The sequence below is a fragment of the Martes martes genome (assembly GCF_963455335.1).
Source record: "Martes martes genome assembly, chromosome: 2".
NCBI lineage: Eukaryota > Metazoa > Chordata > Mammalia > Carnivora > Mustelidae > Martes > Martes martes.
Window position 1 is genome coordinate 71,692,181 of NC_137889.1, and position 7,040 is coordinate 71,699,220.

The window sequence follows — 7,040 nt, forward strand, 5'->3', positions numbered from 1 at the left end:
TTAGAAGTAGAGGATATGCTTAGCGCCCTGATGTGAAAAGGAGAGAAGGAGAGAGAATGCAAAGGAAAATGGAAAGGTGGCAGAATTTCCCTTCCCTCAGTTCTAGAAGCAGGAGAAAGAAATGGAACAGTAAGGGCTGCTTTGGTTTATTCATATTTCTGGGTGGATTATTATGTTGGAATGTAGAAGCTTATGAAGGACAAGAGAAAATTGTCAGTTTATTCAATCATGGAATAAGAAATTAACTAATAATGAGTCAACTTCATGGAAAAGAACTTAAGTGTTCCAGAGCAATTGCCTGCATTTGGGACTTAGAGGGGTGAGTATAATTATTTTTCCTCTCTGTTTTCCTCTGGAATGATTTCTGTGGTAGGCAAAATAATCCCTGTCCTCTAAAAAAATGTCTGGATCCAAATCTTGGGAACCTGTGACTATGTTATGTAGCAAAGGGGGAACTAACATTGCAGATTGGATTTTCTGGATTGATCCAATGTAATCACAAGGATCCTCATAAGTGAAAGAGAGTGGCAGGAGAGTCAGAGTCAGAGAGATGTGAGAGCCAGAGAAATTTAACTGATCCTTGCTGGCTATGAATGTGGAAGGGTCCATGAGCCAAGGACTGTGCGGCAGCCTGTAGGAGCTGGGAAAGGCAAGGAAGTACATTCTCCCCACTGGCCTCTGGAAGGAGCCAACACAAGCTCTTGAGGTAACATTCATATAACATACAATTAATCATTTTAAAGTGTGTAATTCTGTGGACAATTGATATGGTAAAAATGTTGTGTGACCACCCTTCTATCTAATTGAAACAAATACAATCCAGTGATTAGCTGTTCTTTTTTTTTTTTAAGTTTTTTTTTCTGTTAATTCCAGCTGTTTAACAGGATCTTATGATTGTAACTGTTACAAATTTAAAGTTTCTTATTAATAAATCCAAGTCACGTATTTAATTTGGGGGCTTAAGGGTCAAACTTCAAACCTTTGTGTTTCTCCTCTGAAGTTGGGATTGACAGAACAATTAATGTGGAAGTGATATGGATGAAGCTGAATTAACATGATTTTTCATTCTCAGTCAAATGTGGTTTATAAAGCATAGCCCTGAGTGAAACTGCAATTACCTGTCTCCTAAATAAAACAGCAATATCCTCCTCCCTAAATTCTATCATCTACATTACTATATAATAGGGAAAATACAAGCGTGTATCTTCTTAGTAGGAGGTGGGTCTGAAATAGAGAGAGACTAAGAGAAAGGGGCAGACGGAAAGACTGACAGAGGAAGACACAAAGAAATGTGTGCAGGAAAGGCAAAGCTACATAATGAGAGAAACAAAAACAGATATAGAGACAGACCATCAGGGAGAGGAGAAGTAGGGAGAGATAAAGAAATGAGACACGGGGCGCCTGGGTGGCTCAGTGGGTTAAAGCCTCTGCCTTCGGCTCAGGTCATGATCTCAGGGTCCTGGGATCGAGCCCCATATCGGGTTCTCTGCTCAGTGGGGAGCCTGCTTCCTCCTCTCTCTCTCTCTCTGCCTGCCTCTCTGCTTACTTGTTATCTCTCTCCGTCAAATAAATAAATAAAATCTTCAAAAAAAAAAAAAAAAAAAGGAAAGAAATGAGACACAGTGGGACACCTGGGTGTCTCATTCAGTTAAGCTTCTGCCTTCTGCTCAGGTCATGATCCAAGCCCTGGGATGGGGTCCCACATCGGGCTCCCTGCTCAGAGGAAAGCCTGCTTCTCCCTCTGCCTTCCCCTCCCCCTGCTTGTGCCCTCCCCACTCTGACAAGTAAATAAAATCTTTAAAAAAATGAGACACAAATACAGAAAGACAGAGAGAGATGGACAAAATAGAAATAGAGATGAAAATATGGGCAAAAAGACAGAGTGAGAAAGAGAGAGATTAACAGAGAAAGATAAGGAGAATGAGCAGAAAAAAGAGAGACAACAGAAAAGAGGCAATATGTTATTCAAAGAGAAACAATGAAACACACAGAGCCAGGTGTCAAAGAAGTCAGAGAAGAGAAAGGAAAGAGGAAGTGGAGGGAGGAAAAGAGGTAGGAAGACAGAGGGAACGATATGAGTCGAATGACAATAGCAGCTCCTTCTCCCAAACTCACCACTTAGGCCTGAAGTGACAGGAGTGAATTTGACCAGAGCAAGAAATGCTCCTCTATTGCTTTTGCCTCCTGGTGGCTAGCAGGAATTTCTTTCCTTCTTATAGAATATAAGAGTTAACATAAGAAAGTGGGTAATGATGTCAGTTTTAACTCTATTAGGTGAAAATTTGCAGTTTTGGTAGCTTCATAGGATCTTGAGAAGAATTAGCTGGCAATGAAACATATTTAAAGGACAAATGGATAGTGCTCATTCTAGTGTCCAACAAAGGGTGTTTCCTACATTGCAAATGGCATTTATTTAATTTCTCAGTGGATAGGCATGGAATCATCCAACAGGACCAACTGATTACTACAAATAATAATGTCACTAGCACATGCCAGAATGAGTTTAGTGCAGGAAAAAAAGGGTTTCCACATGATGATCCAGCAATATAATTCTTAAATTTTCACCTTAAACATTTTACTTTTTTTTTAAAAAAAGTCAATAATTTGCCTAGTAATAGTGACATAAAAAGTATAAATTGTTTTAAGTAATTCATGTTTAATAGAACTGTTTTCAATTCATTTCTTTGATTTTCTAATTAATTTCTTATTAGACTTTTTAGGTAAAGAATGTGAAGACTCCGAACTGGTTTCTCATTTGCTCCCTGGGACTGAAAATAGAAAGGCTGTCCTCCCGTTTGCTTGCCTGTGTAATATAACTGATCAAGATTTATTCAATATAAATGTAGTAAATGATGTGTATGAATTTTGGCGTGTAACTTTATTTAATGCTGTTTATTCATTTAAGGGAAATTATTTTTATGTCATTGTAATAGCAAAGTGTCAAGTAAAACAAAGGCATCTTGCTCATTCCAGAATAGTAGTACTTTGCACTATAATGGAAAAAAAATTTTTTTAAAACTACTTGAGTTGTTTTAGAATAAAAAGAATTGATATAGATAAAAGAATATTAGTTTCTCAATTAGTCATCATGTAAGAATTATGTCTTACTATGTGAATCACTATACCATAAGCCCTTGCCACTCCATGTGTGAACCAAAGACCAACAACATCAGTGTCACCTGCTAGAAATGAATTTGGGAGCTGTTGCAAAACTAGTGAGTTCAAAATGCACAAGCATTTGAGAAGCTCTGCCATAAGGCTTTTGAGAGCAGTTTGCGTTTGTTCATTTTTATGATGCTTGCACCTAAACATGGTGTATGGTACAGAGTAGAAACTCAATAAACATATATAAAATACTTTAATTTTTTAAACTATCATAAGAACCACTTTGTCTACTGCCCCATGCGGTTGGAAGTAATGACACTGCCAGCCTTAGCTGGACTTCTGACAATGTACCCATAGCACATCGATAGGAAATAAATTCCATGACTGTGCTCATATTGTTTGCCAAAATCAGACAGTTACATCCTGAAAAACAGTTTAAGAAAAAATAGGTGCGTATGGATAGGGGAAGAACAAACACTCTTACTGTTATGTGCATCTGGTGCCAATATAAGTTTGTGGCCTAATAAATATATTTTTTTAAGATTTTATTTATTTATTTGTCAGAGAGAGAGAGGGAGAGAGAGAGAGCGCGAGCACAGGCAGAGGCAGAGGGAGAAGCAGGCTCCCCGCCAAGCAAGGAGCCCGATGTGGGACTCGATCCCAGGACGCAGGGATCATGACCTGAGCCGAAGGCAGCTGCTCAACCAACTGAGCCACCCAGGCGTCCCCCTAATAAATATTTTTTCAAGAAAAATGACTTTAAAAAATGTAGTATATTTCTGAGGTTATAAAAGTTAACTATGTAGCTTCAAATTTTGAATAAACTGGAGACATTTTTTCTGTGGTTTCAAAAATAGTTTTAATATCTTAAGTAATGGCATTTTTACTAATTTTATTTGGTCATTTAAAGTTTGGAGCATCCTAATACACTGAACATTTGACAATATTTCATTAAAATATATTGGGTTATTGCTTTAGTTCTCTACATGTAATGAACCACAATAAGCTAATTTTATATAGATTAAGGTGTATCTCAAAAGAAAAATGCTAACCAAGCTAAAATTTCTGCATATCCACAGGTCGTATTACAAACAGTTGATGTGAATGTAAGCAAGGTGTCCACTGAATGATTATGTATTGGACTTCTACAAACATGATTCCCTGTTCACACTGATTGGGGGTAATTGGTATGACCTCTTCTATTTTAACATTCTTTAGAGATGTATTTGTGTAATTAATGTTTAATGTACTGGGACATTATAACATGAGAATAATTTTAAGAAGAAATAATGTAAGAAGTCATTAAAATCCAAATTATTTTAAACTATTTTTAAAACGTGATTTACTATTGTTATTATTGTGGTAAAGTTTACATAACATTAAATAAAATAAACCACTCTGAAGAGAATTATTTAACAACATTTGGTACATTCATAATGTTGTGCAACAACCAACTCTATGTAGTCACTAAACATTTTCATTAACCCAAGGGGAAAGTTTGTGCCCATTACGTGGTAACTCCCATTCTCTCCTTTCTTCATTGACATGACCTTGGCAACTACTGATCTGTTCTCTGTCTGTATGGCTTGACTAACTCTGCATGTTTAATATGAATGGAATCATACAATATAGGTAACATTTTGTGTCTGATTTCTTTCACTATAATATTTCAAGGTACATACCTGTTATAGCATTAATAGTATTGCACTTCTTTCTATAGCTGAATACTATTCTTTTGTATGTTATATACAATTTGCTTATCTAGTTGATGACTGTTTAGGTTGTTTCAATTTTGGGCCATAGTGAATAGTACTTCTATGAACATGTACATTTATTTATTTGAGTGCTTGCTTTCAATGCCTTGAGTATATGACTAGGAATAGAATGGCTGGCTCATATAGTAACTGTGTGCTTAACTTTCTAAGAAATCTCACCACATCTATAATTTTCCTTTAAAAAATAGCTGTTCCAGGGGATATGAAGTGATATATATCTCATTGTGGTTTTTATTTGCATTGATGTTGAACACCCTTTCATGTCATGACACAATGTATATATTCTCTTTGGAAAAATGTCTACTGAAATTCTTTACCAAATTCCAATTATGTTGTTCTCTTTGTTCTTGATTTGTAGATATTCTTTGTATATTTTATATAAAAACCCTTACCAGATACATGATTTGCAAATATTTTCTCCTAGAAGGTATCTTTTTCTTTTCTTAATAATGTTCTTTGGTACACAAACATTTTTAATTTTGATAAAGCCCAGTCTATTTTTTTCTTTTGTTGTTCATGCTTTTGGTGTTACATCTATGAATTCACTTACAAATCCAAGTTAATGAAGATTTATCCCTATGTTTTCTTTCTTTTTTTTTAAAAAAAGATTTATTTATTTATTTTGAGAGAAAGAAAGAAAAAAGTGATGGGGAGTGGGGGGAGCAAGGGGGGCAGGAGAGAGAAAGAGAGAATCTCAAGAAGATACCCTGCTGAGTGCAAAGGCTGAAACAGGGCTCAATCTCACGGCCCTGAGATCATGACCTAAGCCGAAATTAAGAGTTGGATGCTTAACCAGCTAAGCCATGCAGCCACCCCTCTACCTATGTTTTCTTTTTTTTTTTTTTTAAGATTTTATTCATTTATTTGCAGAGAGAGATCACAAGTAGGCAGAGAGGCAGGCAGAGAGAGAGAGGAGGAAGCAGGCTCCCCACAAAGCAGAAAGCCCGATGTGGGGCTCGATCCCAGGACGCTGGGATCGTGACCAGAGCCGAAGGCAGAGGCTTCAACCCACTGAGCCACCCAGGTGCCCCTCTACGTATGTTTTCTTGTAGGAATGTTAAGGTTTAGCTATTGAATCCATTTGAATAAGTTTGATATGTATCACTGATGTATATATATATACACATGCACACACACACGTATGTGTGTATGCATGTATGTGTGTGTGTGTGTGTGTGTGTGTGTGTGTGTGTGTGTTTGGCTTTTAAACCAGGGGAGTTCTCTTCCAAATTTGTTCTTTGTATTCAATATTGTTTCAGGTATTCAACGTCCTTTGCTGTTCTATTTAATTTAAGGATTGTCTTTTCTACTTCTTAAAAAGGGATTATGGTTATTCTGATAGGGATTGCAATGAATCTATAGATCACTTGGTAGCATTGTTGTTTTATCAATATTAACTCTCCCAATCCATAAACAAAATGTGTACTTCCATTTTTAGCTCTTCTGTAATTTTTTCCAGCAATGCTGTAGTTTTCAGCATACAAGTCTTTAGCCTTGGATAAATTTATCCTTAGGTATTTTATTTTTTGGATGTTATTGTAATTATATATTTTTCTTTAGTATCCTTTTCAGGAAGTACCTTGCTTGTGTATAGAAACATAACTGATTTTTGAGTGTTGATATTGAACTCCACAACTAGGAAATTTACTAGCTCTGATACTTATTTTGTGGACTCTTCAGGATTTTCTATACATGGGATCATGTCATCTGTGAGATGTTTAGCTTTCTCCTTTCTAATTTGGATGCCTTCTTTTTTTTTTTTTTTTTTCTTTTCTAATTGCTCTGGCTAGTACTGTTGGTAAAATGTTGAATAGCAATGGTGAAAGCAGACATCCTTGTTTTGTTGCTGATTTTAGGAAATGTCTTTTAGTCTTTTAACATGATATTAGCTGTGAGTTCTTCATAAATGTTCTTTCTTATATTGAGGAAGTTCTCTAGTATTCCTAGTATGATAAGTGTTTTTATTGTGAAAAAGACTGTTTTCAAATGCTTATCCTGCATTAACTCAGGTGATCCTATGGCTTTTTTTTTTCACCTTCATTCTATTAACGTAGTATATTACATTGATTGTCTTATGTTGAATCACTCATGCATTCTTGAATAAATCCCACTGAGTCATAGTGTATAATCTTTTAAACATGCTGTTGGACTCTCCGTTGG